The sequence below is a fragment of the Protopterus annectens genome, chromosome 10.part0 (genome assembly GCF_019279795.1).
Source record: "Protopterus annectens isolate FY-2018-M chromosome 10.part0, PAN1.0, whole genome shotgun sequence".
Classification (NCBI taxonomy): Eukaryota; Metazoa; Chordata; order Ceratodontiformes; family Protopteridae; genus Protopterus; species Protopterus annectens.
This window is the reverse complement of record NC_056744.1, coordinates 585,269,913-585,288,998: the sequence shown is the minus strand read 5'-3', so window position 1 is coordinate 585,288,998 and position 19,086 is coordinate 585,269,913.

Here is a 19,086-nt window from a genome sequence, read left to right as displayed (position 1 = left end):
GGAATTTGGAGAAAAAGTGTTTTGGTACCGATTTTAAGAATAAGGGTGATGTGCAGAGCTGTAGTAACTACAGAGGGAAAAAATTGATCAGTCACAGCATGAAGTTATGGGAAAGAGTACTGGAAGCAAGGTTAAGAAGGGACGTGATGATTAGTGATCAGAAGTATGGTTTCATGCCAGGATAGAGCACTACAGATGCGATCTTTGCTCTGAGAGTGTTGATGGAGAAGTACAGAGAATGTCGGAAGGAGTTGCATTGTGTTTTTGTAGACTTAGAGAAAGCATATGACAGGGTGCCTAGAGAGGAGTTGTGGTATTGTATGAGGAAGTCAGGAGTGTCAGAAAAGTATGTAAGAGTGGTACAGGATATGTACAAGGGTAGTGTGACAGTGGTGAGGTCTGCGGTGGGAGTGACGGATGCGTTTAAGGTGGAGGTGGGGTCACATCAAGGATCAGCTCTGAGCCCTTTCTTATTTGCAATGGTGATGGACAGGTTGACAGACGAGATCAGACAGGAGTCCCCATGGACTATGATGTTTGCAGATGACATTGTGATCTGTAGTGAGAGTAGGGAACAGTTGGAGGAGACCCTGGAGAGATGGAGATATGCTCTAGAGAGAAGAGGAATGAAGGTCAGCAGGACTAAGACAGAATATATGTGTGTGAATGAGAGGGAGGATAGAGGAATGGTGAGGATGCAAGGAGTAGAGGTGGTGAAGGTGGATGAGTTTAAATACTTGGGGTCAATAGTTCAGAGTAATGGCGAGTGTGGAAGAGAGGTGAAGAAGAGAGTACAGGCAGGATGGAGTGGGTGGAGAAGAGTGTCAGGAGGGATTTGTGACAGTCGAGTACCTGTAAGAGTGAAAGGGAAGGTCTACAAAAGGGTAGTGAGACCAGCTATGTTATATAGGTTGGAGACAGTGGCATTGACAAAAAGGCAGGAGTTTGAGCTGGATGTGGCAGAATTAAAGATGTTAAGATTTGCACTGGGTGTGACGAGGGTGGACAGGATTAGGAATAAGTATATTAGAGGGTCAGCCCAGGTTAGAAGGTTTGGAGACAAAGCCAGAGAGGCACAATTACGTTGGTTTGGACATGTGCTGAAGAGGGATGCTGAGTATATTGGGAAAAAGATGCTAAGGATGAAGCTACCAGGTAACAGGAAAAGAGGAAGGCCTAAGATAAGGTTTATGGATGTGGTGAGAGAGGACATGCAGGTGGTTGGGTTGGTGTGACAGAGCAAGATGCAGAGGACAGGAAGAAATGGAAACAGGTGATCTGCTGTGGCGATCCCTAGCTGGAATAGCCAAAAGAAGATGATGATGATGACTCATTACAAAGGTTAGCATACAGTATCTGTCAGTAACCACTACAAGTGGCATTGCTAAACACTGTATTATACAAATACATGTTAATTTATATAGTCACCTTGTGCATCAGACACATAGCTTCATTTCCCCTGCATCGATGATGAGGATGACAGTGATGTGGCACAGGTATCATCACTTGCACAGGGTGTTGTGTGGGGGTGCAGGAGGCCTCTTCTGACCCAAAAGGTTGTCAGATGTGTGTGAGCCAGGAAAAGAAGCAGGCAAGATGGATCATGGAATTGTGCCATGTGGGTCTATAGGTGACCTGCATTTGACAGTGTTGTGTGAGTGTGTCCATGTACACAATCAAGCTCAGTGCTAGCCTTACATGTGTGTATGTTGGAGAGCTTTGAACAGTGCATGGTAAAGCTGACAGTTCACCATCTCCATCCCTGAACATGGGAACTGGCTCTGCCAGGTGTTCACTGGAACCTCCATGTCCAAGGTCAGAAGTGCTGCTAGTATCTGATGGTGATTGCTGTCTGCTGGGGCTATGTCTTCCATGGGAAGGCCCAGGACCACTAGCCCATGGCCTGCTACAACTTGGTGTGGACAGCACATTACCCTATGTACCAATGGATGTACTGCCACTACGAGAGCATGATTTTGCATGGCCATGTGGACTATCAGCAGATGGGTTTGCTGACCTACGTCCACAAGGCCAATGCTCAACTCCAACCACTTGTTCCAGCACAGACACCGTGCATTCCAATACAGACACTGTCTCGCATCATCTTCTGTTAACTGTATCAGTGAACCGATCCAGGGTGTCAATGCAGTGGAGGCAGTCACGGATGTCAGACTGTGCTGCATCCATAACCCTGAGCATATGTCTGGAGTTCCATTCAGAACATGCCTATGTCTCCATGATGGCTTGAAACATATGCCAAGTGAACCGTGATGTGACACCAGCAACAGGTGGTGGAAGGACAGCAGACCTCCTAAGAGTACACTTATCCAACCTCACCAGCTCTCGGGCTATGGCCAGTGTCTACACTCACTGGAACCATAGTTACCACAATTTCCTGTTCAATGTCCTCACCCTCTGACTGTCCAATATCTTTGGCTTTTGGGGGCTGGGTATGTATAGGCATACTGACTTTGTGTGATGATAATTAGGGCAGAAGAATGATGGCAACTGATGGAACATATTCTGCCCCTGAACCCCTCACTTGTGCCTAACTGTGGCCACCATCATTACCAGAGTCTGAAGAGACACTGACATCTGGTTGTGTAGGGGACAGAGACCAGCCCCCCTGGTCACCTGTGATAAGAGAGGAAAAAAGCAGTACATTAATACCTGCACTATTATGCTTTGCAATACTATGTTGCAATAAATGTACAGCTCTATACACTGTTGGCACTATTGCAGACCTGTTGAAACTCCAACTTCATATAGTAGGACAAGAGGACAATACTATTCCTACAAACAGCTGTAGTTACTTGTAACTAAAAGTTCTTTACACAACAATCTCATCAGCAAAAATGAGGTACACTGTTAACATTTGTGAAGACTCTGCATAGTTGACACATATGGCAATCTGTCATCTATCAGTGTGGTGACACCTACAAGGCATACGTATGACTGTAACATGTATACAATTATAAAATATCTGTGCAGTTGGCAATCGTGCTAACAATACAACACTCCAGGCAACAGGCCTGGGATTACACTTTAAGGACTGCATTGCTTTAAATCTACACTATAAAAACAGTGTTGTGCTTACTCAGAGCAAGACCACGGCCTTCTCCAATACCTGATGGACCTGTGAAAAGTAGAGGGAAAGGTAATTTTAGTACCATTGCATGTTGCACCACAACAAGGTAATATGTCCATATATCTTACATTTACCATAGCTATTATGTTAATTATTAAATCGGTCAACATCTGAGCATGAAAGTCCAACTGCAGTTATACCCCCCCAAAAGAGCACAGAGCTGACACCCACATAAGAGTATGTTTTCCCTGACACACTGAATGCTAGAGTATTGCAATGGTGATCAAACTAAGCTTACCTGCATGCTGTTCTGCTATGGAAACTGTGGCACCACATCCACAATGTGTGGTGTGGTGTGATGGATGCCTGGAAGCTGTCATGTGCATCTCGATTTGTCAGGAATTCCTCAGTAGATGAGAGTGGTTGTCCTGCTGCAGGCCCTCCACCGATGACATCATGATCCCTGGCTACATCTTCTGCTGTTATGCATGCAACATTGATCATGTCCATTGCACACTGTCAAACTTGCTAATATGTCTTGCTTTGATGACCTGCAGCCCACAATGCTGCCCTCTGTTCCCTGTTTTGCCTTCACATGGACAGTAGATGTTCATGGTGTTGTTGGAGGCCTTCAAGTATAATCTCATTCTCCACATCCATGAAAGGTGCATGGCATCCTGGATACATGGATCCTGAAAGATAACAGAATGAGAACACATGTCAGGGTCACATACGTGGAACTGCACTATGTAGAGATACAGCAAGAACAGAATGGCTGGCAGTATCCACTGCTTGATCACACATGTCATATTCCACAGCATGCAAACATACTAAGTGTGTGGATACAACTAAGATACTAGCAATAGTCAGCTATTCCCATGTGTGCCATGATTGATACTACTGTATGATCATACACCCAACACTGGAGTCTATTGTAGTGTGTCCCCTAGGGGCAACCCACCTGATAATATGTAAAAACAACAGCACCAAACAAACAGCAGTGTGCTATTACAACCACTATAAAGGGACAGTCCCAAGAGACCAGTGTGCATTCCACCCTTGATGTATTGTATATCCCCTGTAGGTGTAACAAATCTAGATATCAATGACATGTCATTATCACAGTTCTAAGAAAGGCTTAATGCTATAACCACTATTCCCTGTAAGTATATTCACACATCTGCATCTTGTTGTAAACTAAAAGGTGACATACCTGCTGATATGCAAAACTGCTCTGTTGATATGTGGTGATATTTAAATTTTTGCAAACACATGTTATGTTTGCAGAAAGTCTCATACAGAATGGTTCCCCATAGCCAGCATGCTGGTTTTTAACATGCTTCTCATTAGCAGGTGATTGCCTCTTAACCATTGTGTGGTTCTGAAATGCTAATTGCAGGCAGCACAGCTGATTATTACTATCATCAGCCAATGGCATGCAACTACTGTACAAGATATAAGGCCTCCATGTAGATTACAAGCCCTTTTTGATATGTTGTGCTGAACTTACTGGGGTGAGAAATTACGTTATCACACAGGGTAGGTCTGTAGAAGGTACTGTTGCATAGAGATGTGTGTGGTACAGGCTGCAGCTGCTGCTTCAGGTAATAGGCATAGGCAGAGAGTGTGAAGAGTTTGGAGGGCAACATGCTGTAGGAGTAACTGTGACAGCTGTGGCAGCCTTGTAGTAGAGGCAGAGCCAGAATGAAGGTAGTCATTCCACTCCAGTTAAGTCATGTGTTTAAGATAAGTATGTTAGACAATTGTATAATTAACAGAGTAATAGGCTATATGTTTGTTGTGTCCCTGAGCAACATAGCGGACAAATATAACATTATGTACACCATTTGGGCAATTGTTAGGCAATGTGTTACAGTCTGTTACTCATTTGGAACATGTATGCCAGCAGTCCTTGTCACAGGCAGAGTCTTCATATGTGTATGTTACTTGTACAGCTATGCTAATCTGCACTATGAGTTTGAAAGGACTGGGTACAGCTGTCTGATAGTAGTGGGCCTTGTTTGCCATAGCTGAGTTAAAATCCTCTGTGAATGCATATTAATGCATGACATAACACTTTATGCAGTTATAGTTTTGCTATATGGATATGTGAAGTGTGTTCCAATTTGCAGGCCTGTGACTTCCATCAGTGACAAGCAGAGATTTCAATTGTAATACACTGTGTAGATAAAGGGTGCATGACTCAGTGATTAATTGGTGGCTTCACAATAATGTTATTTAAGTGCTACACACCACTGGATTTGAACCCAGGACTGTGTGTGGCAAAATGTACTGCTTGCAAGGCATTTAATAGACTGAGCTACTGAATCACTGTAATAACAGGGGCATTTTCAAGATATAAGTACACACATAGAGACCATGACGTACATTTTTTACAGCTATCATTATGTACATGGCTTTATATGGATGTATTTCTGCACCAAGGTCCCTGTTGTAAATGTATTTTCCAGTAATGCCTTAGCAGGTCTATTTGTAAATGTTGTTGATAAAAGGGGACATTAAACTGCTATTAGAGACCTCACTTACATCCAATCTTGTGTGTTTGGCTTTCTAGTGGTGTACTCTTGCAACAAACGCCAAGGTGAAATCTCAATTTTTGCATAACTCTTTAAGCTTGTTTGTGCAATGTGGTGTGATGCACAGCTCTGCTGAAACACACTTAATGATTGTAACCAGCAATTACTATGTTTTGCTTAAACCACCTGTTTTAATTAACAGCTGTGCAGCGCCCTGCCAAGTGTGATGGTCTTGGTTTCAAAGTAGGGGATAGGTGTTTATTTTGCACATTTTTTATTTAAAACACATATATCAATATAGGTCAATTTAACTGAGCTTACCACTAAATATATAAATAAAAGAAAAATGGGGAAATAGGAATGTGGTAAAATGGGGTGCAAGCAGGGGGAAAACATAGTAAAAGGCAGGTAGGTATGTGCAGGAAGGGTGTTGGAAAGAACCATAGCTATCCATTTCTTGTACAGCAACAACTGTGCATTTTGACAGAATTTGTAGATGACTTTGGACTCTAACCTCCAGAGAGAGATGACATGTGTGCAAAATGGAGAGCTATGTATGGGATGATATTTCTTTTTTTGGGACAGATGCCCATTTTTTTAAGTGAGAGTAGAATGTTGGGGAAGGGACATATGTGCATGTGGAGGGAGGTATGTTGGGTTTGAGAGGAAGCTTTTGCAGGCAGAAAAGACAGACAAGAGAGCAGACAGGGGTGGTATGTGACACATGAGGGGGGTTAAACACCTTGGATGGGGAGGATGTTGTGGAATTTCAGTCCAATGTGCCTCCACAATGTAGCAGTGTGACTCTCATCCCCACCCATGTGACGGCCAACACTGCTCCATCACTGCCCGAGGGTGGCAGTGGTGCAGGCTGGGCTCTAGGGCAAGCCTGCCCCACCAGAGTGGCCAGCATGCCCTCCATATGATGCAGGCATCATCCAAACCCACAGTAGATGATCCTGTTCACCAAACCCAGTAGTCCATCATGGGTGATAACTCCCCCCCACTACAACTCCCAGAGGGGGACCAGCCCCTGTCCCACAAGGCAGTACTACATGACACCACATGTATTGCAGGGGCAGCAAAAGGGGCACCACCAGGCTGGGTTCCAGATGTGCTGGGATCCAGTGCCTTGACTGGAGGAGGTAAGGTCATTAGATCATAAGTACCCTTGATGCGCTGTAATAAAGTAGTTATAACAATAAGATAAAGTTACTATTAACCAAACCAATGTTAGTAACAGAATGGAACATATTTATTAATCCAAATACATATAAACATATATTATGTGTAACACAACATTAAGTAACATAACAGTAAGTATGTTAACAGCAAACCAGTATGAATTAAACCATATGGCCAGTAAAACAGTATAACAAAATATGTTAATATTAAATCATAATAATAAATAATAATAAATTAAAGAAGATAAGGGGTGGGGAGAGAGAGAAAAACATACCATTAGTTACCTCACAGGTACTATTACTACACAGAGTATAACTACATACTTATACAGGTGTGCAGTGTCGGTTGTGAGTACAGTGACTACAATTCTTCTATAGCTGATGTAACACATACATTCCTCTCATGCAGTTAATATGGGACAGTATGGGCCAAGCAGTAACAAATGCAGGTACACAAATACACATAACAGTTTCACATAATGTGGACTTAATAACTATCAAGGTGTTATGTAACTGGATTTGAAAATATATAGCATTTCAGGTTCATGGTCCTGGGCATTCCCGTGGAGGTCACAGTTCCAATGGACAGCAGTCACCCTCAGGTAGTAGCATTGCTTCTGACCTTGGGCATGGATATGTCAGTGCAACTCCTGTCAGAGACAGTTCCCATGTTCAGGGACAAAGATAGTGAACTGTCAGTTCTGTCATGCATGGTTCAATGCTGTCCAACATACAGTCACATAGGGCTAGCACTGTGCTTGACTGTGTTCATGCAGACACTCACACACCACTGTCACAATCAGGTCACCTGTAGACACAAAGGGCACATTCCATGGTTCATCTTGCCTGCTTCCCTTACTGACTCACACACATGCTTGCCAACCTATTGGGTCAGCCTTGGCCTCCTGTACCAACATACAACACACTGTGCAAGTGATGATACCCATGCCACATCCCTATTATCCTTGACATTGATGCAGGGAAATGAACCTATGTGCCTGATACACAGGGTGACTGCCTAAATTGCTATGTAGTCCTTTAATCTGTTACGTTTTACATGCTGTGAAGACTGGTAGAGATGGATGAAGGCTGCCAGCCTAGTCAAATAGATTTGGTACATAATTCTATCATTTGTAAATACTGTGAAATGTTGAACTTAAAACAATGTGGCAACATTGCCCTCTGCTGTAAAGAAAGCTATGTCAAACATTTCTTGTTGGTCCTTTGAAATTAAAATTACTTTATGTCTGTTCCTTTGAAGTTAGAATTTGGGGTTGATGAGTCTAGAGTAAGCATCCTGCCTATTGTTTTAAGGCTAAAGTTAATGACCAGAATTTACATGTGGAATGTCCTTTATTGCTCTAGGTATAAAATAATGTAAATGCAGTTTCTGTCAGACTGGGAATACCAGGAAACTGTAAAAGATGATGTAATGTTTTATCAGAACTGTAGTTTCAATTTAAACAGTGAGAACCAGAGATTAGCAAGCATTTTTGACTTGTCTATCCAACTCACAGCCCTCTACCTTGCTCTATAAGTAAGTTATTTTAAAAGTGTGTTTTCTTTCAGGAATAACTAGAAATTAAAAAGATTAGACTATGTTTTTCTGTGATGTCAGAACTGTACTACTAATTTATTTTAAGTATTTCCGTGTGATCTCTGACCTTTTGACTTGCACTGTATAGTAGAAAGTATTGTCTTGTGGTTTTAATTATTTATTATTAAATATTTTAAAACCTTTTAACTGTGGCTGGTTTTGTGTAGAGATAGTTTAAGCTCTAGAGTACACTGCATATTTATAGAGTTTACTGTCCAGGTCATTCCAAATAAGCTTTGAGTGTTTAGCCACATCTACCAATTGGATAATAATATTGCACAGTAATAATTGGATACCCTTTTAAGGGCCTTTGGGTAGCTGATAAATATTAGCTGGGTAGTGGCAAGTGGTGCTACTGTATAGTCTGGGTAAAAGGGGTCACAGCTGGAGAACCTGTGCCAGCCTTCCCCTGAAGTGTCTGTGTGGTTGTGTAAAGTCTTATCTCAAAGTGTGTGTGTCAGCTACTTGGGCAGGCACACGAAGCACTGGTTGGACAGAGAGGGTGCTGGAGATTTTAGCTTCCCCAGCTAGGCTGAGATCTGGCCCCTATAGTTGTGCCAGTGGAGAGTCTTATTGGGGACATGGGGAGCAAGGGAGCAACCAGCCCCGGACTGACTGTGATCTCTGTGTGCTCTTAAGGGAAATTGCACTTTACTGTGTGTATTTGTTATCCTTTCCTCATATATGAGATTCTCTCTCTGGTGTTAGTGGTGAGGATTGAGGCTTCTTTATTGCTGGGCCAGGGCATGGGTGTCACACATGCTACTTGTACTGGTCACTGACAGACATTTGTTGATGGTTGTATTGAGTACACTATATTATATTGTGTATATTAAGTTGGATATTGTTGTAATGGCTGTATACTTACAAAAAGAATGGTATCTCAAAGATCTATTTATGTTTCAGATTCCAGATTTTGGGGACACACCTATGGCTACAGTGCTACAATAAACCTGTAACTATCAGAGCACAGGAAGAAATGTCAGCACAGAATCAAAAGTAAAGTAGTAGAGGTACATAGCTCCATATCTTCATATGTGTACACAGGTTAACAGGGACAATGGCACCATGCAGCCTACTCCTGCATCCATGATCTCTGACACAATGTGGTTTCCTTGATAAGTGTAAGCAGGGTTCTGGAAGCTGATACATCTACAAGCCATGGCATAGGAGGTTCTGGAAGCTGACACATGTACAACCCTGTGTCCACTACAGACATTTGTCTTCATCCAGTTATGATTGCCTTTTTCTGCATCCCATTGTGTTACTTACACACGATGTGCATTACAACAGAAGTGCGGTTCACATTAATGGGGAGCCTGTTACATGTAGTGTGTGGTGTCACAGTTACATACCTGTCTCCCCAGCATGACCTATTTATACCACAGTCAGGGTGCAGCTGTGTACAACAGGTACATTTCATACTAGTCCTTTCTTGGATGTGCAGGTGGTACACAGTGGGAGATAACAGCTCCCTGTATGGCAGCCATACACCCCTCCCCCAAAGCATGTAGTGGACTGAATACACTGTTTTGGCCTAGACACATTCTGCATTGAGCATGTTATGTACACTGTGTATTGAGTTACTGTGGGACCTATTTGGCTGTTATAGCTGTCAGATATGCCTGTGTACTTACATACCACAAGTGTCATTGCACTCAGTGATAAGTGTGATGAGTGCCACATACAGTGTAACAATGACATTCTGGGATTTACATGCCATACCTTTATTTATAGGTTGTACAACAGTGCATGAAGTCCCACATCTTACTGACCAGTCAAAGTTGAAGGCTACAACTCTCTCTGTGTCCATAAGTCCCTGCCTACTGAGTCAACTGTTGGAGGTGAACAGACAATATGGTAACATCCAGGGGTGTGACTGACTGCCAAAAGTATAGTATTGTGCATACCTTGGCTTGTAGTATTTGTCAGTCACTCTGACAGCAACTGAATGTGTGTGCCAGCCCATCCTGGGTAACTGTTGGATCTGTGTGAAAAAAATAACAGTCCCTTATTTTCAATTGTCTGCAAATGTAGCCAGTCTGAGGTCACTGACATTGGTCATGACTGCAGAGAAAGTAATGGTTAGGAGGTGTAGTCCCAGGAATGATGTGTATGTGTATGGTAGTCCACTGGTGACTGGGCTCATTGTAGCACTGGCCTACAAAAACCTATCTTCCCAGATAATGACTGTTAGACACTTGGCTATCTAATGGCTGATATGCAAGTTTGTAAACCACCTCCACAGTGTCTCCAAAATACCTGGCGGCCTAATTTTGATGAATGCATTGTTAGGCCATGGTAGGTGGGGTGAGTCATTTTCTCCACATACATCACAGTCTGTACCAATGAATATGGTACAAAGCTTAGGGTACGCATGATCTGACCTTAAACAACACAAACTGCATTTGGGCCAGTGTCTGCAGGTGTGTTACATTGTTAGTGATCATTTCCATTATAAGTGTTTTCTTGGATGTAAATGTAACACTACTGAGGCATCTGTAGGCACCAGTTGTCATTGCATGGTACTTGCCCTGTGTGCAACTATGTATTGACTTTAATTCCAGCATGGTTTGCAAGAAGGTAGTCTACCAACATGTTTATGTCTGTACAGAACATAAGACAGCAGTGGGGGGTGGGAATTCATATGTACATCCTGGGAAAGGTAGGGAGGCACTTTTCACACAGTTATCCTGCAGCTGCACACCAGTCAAGAAGTGTGTACTGCACTGACACAATCACCCTTGTGAGGAATGCTGACAAGAAAAGGGGCCCCTGAATTGCTGGTGCCTAGCTACTACAACTGCTGGTCTCAGCACAAACACTCTCTTCTGGGATAGCATGCCCGTATACCTCGTCTCATACCAAAAGCAAAACATTAGCACCAAACTCCACATGTGGTGCAGGCCACAGACTGTTCATCCACACAGTTGACCCACAACATGCAAGGCTCTTTAGCCTTGATGTAACTTTTACAAGGCAGATGCCTTGAGTATCAAACAGAGCAATCATTGCAGTGTGGCATATATTATGCCTAGTATTCCAGAATTCCTGGGTTTCAGTAGGATAATGTGTGGATGGTGATTTGGAGCACAGCTGCAGTGTCACATTGTGATGTACAATGTCTGGTGACATACACGTGCAAGGTTGTCTGGGCAAGTGCCACAGTAACAGTGATGCCCATCAGGTCGGAATGTTAAAGCAGTTCATGCAGCCTGCCCATCATCAGCTTCATGGTGCATGTTTGCTTGCCATGGATCTGAAGCATACTGCAAAGGGGTGGGCACCTTTGGACAAAGTGTGTGTACCCACACTTGTCCTATATAAGTCAGACTGTACATTTATGCAACTGGAACACATGACTGGCTTCCCACATCATGTCACACAAAATCCAGTGTGCTGTCTGGTAGCCTGACAGGCAGTGCAGACTAGCAAGTTCAGCGTAATGACCACGGAGTTGAACAAGTTCTCTGTGCATGAACAGACATCCACATCTTCATTGCAAGGTGTGCCACCTGTACAACTGCATAAACTTAGCTGTAGCTGACAGGAGGACAGGAAACACCTCATGGCACAATAAACTGGGAACAGTCATACAATCTTCAAGTTATGTGACTATCCCACAAGAGGGTCTTCATGAACATATGCCTGTTTACATGCTCATGGCTGTAACTCCATGCAAATGTGTATTTAGTATTATTTCCATTAGTAACAGCAATGTTTCTGGTACATAGCACTTCATTAGCCACACCTGATTTACATACTCAGGGGTGATATACATTGGCAGACAGGCCTGACCAGACAAGTTTATACCTACTTTACCATAACTCACCTTGTCTCAACCGGGGTAAGATGGGTAGTATAGTATGCTCATGTCATTAATGAGGGCATTGCCACTTGATAATGCTGTGTTTATAACATCTGTGTGCTCTTCCCTCAGCATGCCAATATTTCACTGCAATGGCCATTTTCACATGTACCTTTGCAAGCATCACTGGCAATTGGACATAACACAAACTTTCCTCATAAGGGAATTTAAGTTCCCCAGTACTTGACCTATGGAGATCATGTGTAATTACTGTCATTGTACCTTTTGTCATATAGAACACTTAGAAGTAATCTCTACCTTGGATGCAGGTCATTGTGTGACCCTGCTTTATTGAACATGCTTGAACTCTGTGAGTAGAATGGTACATGGATTACTTGCTGTAAGGACATAGCATCATAGGATCATAGGAAGTTACTAGGCTATTTGCCCTGAGGCCCTTACAAGCCTGCCCCAGAATTTAGCCTGTGTTCCGACATGTTAGAACCCAATGCCCCTGTCCAGCAGTGACACAGATGGAATCCCAGGGGTGCATTTTCTGTTCCCCATCCAGTTATTCAGGTTGTGCTTACAATGGGTTAATGAGGTACTTAGCTTTACACTGAGAGAGAGTATATTCCATAGAAGGGGGAGTTTCTGGGACAAAAACCTGTCCTGTCAACAAGTCCTATTTATGTTACGTGCCAGGTTGAGGTCATGCATGCAGGTTACTGAAGTGGAACTTGACTTGTGTATATGCAGCAGTCCCATCAAGGTGGGGTCTCAGACTGTTGTGTATGCCAGACAGAGGCCAACTCTGAGGAGTCTGTATGAGACTGAGTAGAGGGACAGGGATTTTAGCCTATCTATGTTGGTTAGATGTTTGAGGCCTTGCATTACCCAGGTGAAAACCTATATGGCCTTTCCAGCTGCTGCATGTGCTTTGGGAGGTGCATGCCAAAAGGGGCATTGTACTCAATATTGGTCTTATAAGGGAAGAATACAGGGATATTATGACCTCCTTCTTCCTGGATGACATACTCTTCCTAATGAGGTGGACCATGTAGAAAGCATTCTGTACAAAGGAGTCAATATGACAGTCAAAAGTCAGTTTGCTATCAATGTGGGTGGCCAAGTTCCTCATGATTGATTAGGTGCTTCGGTCCTTCTTATTATTATAATAATTTATGGGGACATCACTCTCCTCAAAGAGGATGTTGAGACATTTTTTAGCATTCAGTTTGAGGCCATGTTTCTGGAACAAGGCATTTGTTTGGGTGAGACCCACTGGGAAGATGTGCACATCACTAGGGTAATTGATGACAGTGGCCAGCTTGCAATCATCTGCAAACCTGGTCAGCCATATCACATAGGTTTTGGCCTGCACCTCAGAAAACTATATCCCAAACAACATAGGACCCAGGACAAATCCCTGGAGTACACCACTAGTTATGGGTCTACTGCTTGAGGTGGCTTCCCCTATTTTGAGTAGGCGGGTTCTATCAGTGATACAGTTTGCCACCCATCTGGTAACATACAGAGTGATGCCTAGTTGATAGAGTTTATCCATTCTACCCAAGTGAGGAATAATATCAAAGGCTTTATCCAGGGTAGGTGGTGTGCACCGTCTTCCCCCTATCCATGGCTTTGGAGACTGTCTCAAAGAAGTTGACCAAATTTAACAGCCATGACCTCCCCTGATGAAACCAAACTGTGTGGGATCAAGTGTTTGGAGGCTGCCAATGTCCTTGTTAATGACTTCCATGATAATCCATCCCATGACCTTGCAGATCAAGCTAGTTAGGCTGATGGATATATAATTTGCTGGATCAGTGAACACTCCACCTTTTTGCAAAGGGATGACAGTGGCTGTCCTCCACTCAGCTGGGACAAAGCTGGTGCTCAGGCTTTGGCTGAATAGGGCACCTAAAGGTGCTGCAAGTCCCTGCCTGTGTTCATGTAGGCTGCAGCCTGAGTTGTTACTGGCTCCCATTACTTGGTATGTGACATTAATAATACATACTGGTGGGGAAGATATGTGTGCCACACTGTCACAAACTGTTGAAACAGACCCCCACCTAATGGCATACTGTGCACCTCATTGTCCCTCTGCAGATGCAGTCTGTATGATTGCATGGATGACTATCAAGTCAAAACAGGGCTTCTGCATGTGCCCCTTGTGGACAGGGGCAATATGTGCTGATTGTATAAATAAGGGTTAGAACATGACTAGAATTGTATGACACCTACGTCCATCAGGGTACTTCTGTCCAATAGTCCTATGATCCCATACACTGAAGTAAAATGCTGTAACATTTGCACACACACCTGGCTACAGTGAGAATAGTACCACTTTCAATTCATATATACTGAACAGAACAGTGCACAGCATACACAGTTCAAGTTGGCTGCAATTAGATTAGACCACCTATGTATCTAATAGTACACACTAGAGATCACAATACTCGACGCATGCACCACAACTCACGTGTGCTATTAATATCTCTTTAGGTAATGTTATGGTAGATGACATCAGCAGGCCTTGTTCTGGTCAGGACTTTGTAGGTGGATGTCACCTATGACAGCCAAAATACTGCAAAACCCACTTCTTTCTAAGTCAGTGTGGTGATCACATGTACTTTGCAGGGGGGGAATTTATACACCAACACAGTATGTGGACCAGAGTGAGATTATAACCCCTACCTAACTAGTGTTACACAGTACAGCTGACAGTATTTACAGCACATGCCACAGCTTAAGTTTTGTACTACTATGGCAATTGCTAATGTTAAAGTACATGACATCAGCAGGCCATGTGGAAAGGTTTGGAGGCCAACAGCACCTACAAGGGCCAAAAAGTGCAGGACTATTGAAACATGGGATTCCCAATTGCTATGAAGGGGGATGCATACACACACACACACACACACACACACACACACACACACACACACACACACACACACACACACACACAAGTGGACCAGAGTCAGATAAGAACCCCTACCTATCTAGTATTATACACTACAGATTACAGTATTTACAGCAAGCACAACAGCTTAAACCTAATGCACACATGACTGCAGGCAAATATTAGTGGAGTACATAAACTAGGCTTGTGTTGAACAGAGTGTATGGGCTGCAGAGTGACATTGCTACTCAATTGTTCTCTGCATCTAGAAGCCTTGTAGTCAGATAACTGTTGTTTACCCTAGCTATGTGTCTATAGTAGCCATCTTGCCCATTTGTGACTGTTTTCATTTGGAGGGCCAAGCATGTGGGCAAAAATAATGTGCCCTGTCAATGTGTGCATACACAACATACTACTTAACACCGCCTGTTCACCTGTTGGTGGATGTGTTGTGACATCCAGCAGGCACAGGGGGCTGTAAAGAAGTGCCTTATCTAATGTTGAACCCTTACATTTAATCCTTTGAGCAACATTATGTATGTGTCATACTCATACCTCTCAACCTGGAAATATCAAAAATCTGGACAAGGCCCATGAAAAATAGGTACAAATCTGTACACTGATTAACATAAAATTTGCATACACAATTAAGTAACCCTGCCCACTCCAATGGAATTGTGGGATATCAACTTTCAAATGCAAACTGAAGAACAGAAAACCAAAATATGGCACCTGAGTCCCCCTGCAGCCATTCCAATGTCCCATTACCTGGCTATTCTGCCCCATTTACCATAAACACTAATGTGTGCATATTGATTTACTTCTACAATGATTATTTTGATTTTATTTTTACATTTCATAGCACAATGCACACAAACACTAATAGATACCTGCTAAACAAAGCAACACTGTCTCACAATGAAAACATACTTGGCATTAAAACTTCTCTGCCGTTGAAACTCACATTCATTGAAACAGCATTGAAATCCACACCACATCCAAAGAAAATGCATCTGGCCAGTGGTGGATAAAGATTACCTTTGGGTGGTTTTCAAATCAGAGGCCCCCAGCTTGCACACAAAACAAGAAACATACATGCATTCTTTGATACACCTTACTGACTTTATTAAATTTATTTACTTAAGTTAGAGAGCATTTTAAAATATATTACCACCGTAACAGGTACAAGCATGCAAAATCTGAAGGTAATGCTACTCAATGCTAGAAGTCTAAACTTCAAAATGCACTCTCTCGAGGCACTCCTAAAAATGGAGAACATCGATATCTGTGCAGTAACTGAGACCTGGTTCAAGGCTCCAGAGAGCACCCCTGCAATACCAGGCTACAACTCTTACCACACTTTTCAGCCACCAAACCAGGCCCGAAACACTAAAGGTGGAGGAGTGTCAATATTCACCAAGGATATTCACACCACCAGGCTAGTTGGCCAACACAATGTGTCTGAAATTCTCCAAGTGCAACTAACACTAGGTAAGACTGCAATCCAAATTGTAGCTTGCTACAGATCCCCCACCATACCCCAAGATTCTCACTACACCTTTCTAAACACACTGGAAAATATTAAGATAGAACCAAACACCCTAATACTGGGTGATTTTAACTACCCTGCCATTAACTGGGAAAACTACTCATGTTCCAACACCTTTGCGCAACGGTTCTTGTAATTCATAAATTCCAACGCCTTGGATCAACTAATCCATAGTCCCACCAGGGGCTCCAATATCCTAGACCTGGTCATTACCAACATGGGAAATCAATACTCCATACCTATGGTCACACCCTCGTTAGTCAGGTCTGACCATAAGCTAATCACCCTTAACATCCACATCCCACCCCACCCCCAGTAAAGAAACCACCATAAAAACTTCTCCAAAGCCAACTTCTTGCTACTCAAGTCAGAAGTGACAAACTTCATGACACCCATGCAGACGGGAACTGAAAGTTCAACTGCTGAATCCTACACTAAGGCACTGTACGAGCACATCCACTCATGCATGAATCGTGCCATCCCAAACAGAACCAAAATGCTCTCATCCAAAAAAGGAAGCCAATCTGGTGGTCCCCTGCCATAAACAAACTTTACAACAAAAGGAAGAAACTTTTGCAGAAAAGAGGAAAATCCCAGGATGCAAAAACTCCTTACTAGCCTCAGTAAGAAACTGAGATGCCTCATAAAATCCTCCAAAGCTAGTTACGAAAATAAAATTGCCAAAGATTCCAAAGACAACCACAAAGCATTCTATAACTATGTCAAGAATCTAAATGGCAATGCTCAGATCTGCTCTGAGCTAAAACAGAATGGCATTAAATATACTGATCCGAAGGATATTGCCAATATCCTGGCAGATCGATTCAGTGCCAACTTCACCCCCTCTCACCCCTAAATGGCCCATCTCAATACCGGAAGATTGCCAAATTCCAGTAATAATGGCCACACAGGTACAAAACGCACTCTCTAAAGCCAAGAATACAGCATCCATGGGACCAGATGACATCCCGGGCTGTGTACTACATGAACTACAATATGAACTGGCACCTCACCTAAGTGTCATGTTTAATCATAGCCTCACCTCAGGTTTCATGCCCACTGAGTGGCGCAGAGCTACAGTTATCCCAATCCACAAGGGGGGATCCACCTTGGATCCCGGAAACTACCGTCCCATCAGTCTGACAAGCCTTATCTGCAAGGCCATGGAGCGTATTATCATGGAACTTATAAACAAAGACATTGACAACCTTCAAACACTGGACCCCACCCAGTTTGGGTTTGTGAAGGGCCAATCTTGTCTCCTGAACCTGATTGACTTCTTTGAATCAGTCTCCAGAGCCATGGACAAGGGTAAGGTGGTCCACACAGCCTATCTAGACCTTGCCAATGCCTTTGACACCATCCCCCACTCTGGAATCATAGATAAACTTACTAAGTTGGGCATTAATCCCTATGTCACCCAATGGGTTGCTAAATGGCTTACTGATAGAACCCACACTGTAAAAGTAGCCGACTCCAAATCCAGCTCCAGACAAGTGACAAGTGGAGTACCTCAGGGTTCAGTCCTGGGGCCGCTCTTGTTTGGCATCTACTTCTCTGAAGTACAGGTCAACACTAAGGGACTCTGGCTAACAAAGTTTGCAGATGACTGCAAACTGGGAGCCATTATTGAATCCCCAAATGATGTGGATACTCTACAAAAGGGCCTTACAGAAACAGATGCTAGGTGACAGAGCCATGGGCTCAAGCTCAATGCCAAGAAATGTATTGTTATCCCCTTTGGGAAAAAACATGTATCCATGAATTACCATATAGGTGGCAGTACACTAAACACAGAAAGTTTGATAAGAGACTTAGGGACACAGGTGGACAGTGGTCTCACCTTCGATAACCACATCGCTACAACAGTCAGGAAATCCTTCTATGTGGCACACCTCATCACGAAGGGCTTTTCATCCAGAAAAAAGGAGGTCATTGTCCCACTGTACTCATCCCTCATTAGACCCATTATAGAATACAACGCCCCATTTGGTATGTACCTCTCAAGACATCTGCAACAACTGGAAAGGCCTCAGAAATACCTCACTAAAATAATCACAGGCCTAAAGCAGATGCCCTATGCTGACCGCCTTAAAAAACTCCAGCTATACTCTGTCGCATATCGTCTACTCAGAGGCGATCTCTGCTTAACATACAAGGCCATGTCAAACCCAGAGCTGTTGGACATGCTACACTTAAAGAAATCCCAATCCCTCAGAGCTACACGCTCCAGGGATCTAAACCTTGTCATCACAATAAACAAAACATGCTGGAGGGATAGGTTCCTGACCCAGAGACTCCCCAGACTCTGGAATAGATTGCCCATACATGTCAAGCAGAGTGCCTCTTTGGACCTCTTCAAGATGAACCTTGACGATTGGATGGGAGAAAGGAAATTCACCCCAGGGATCACGT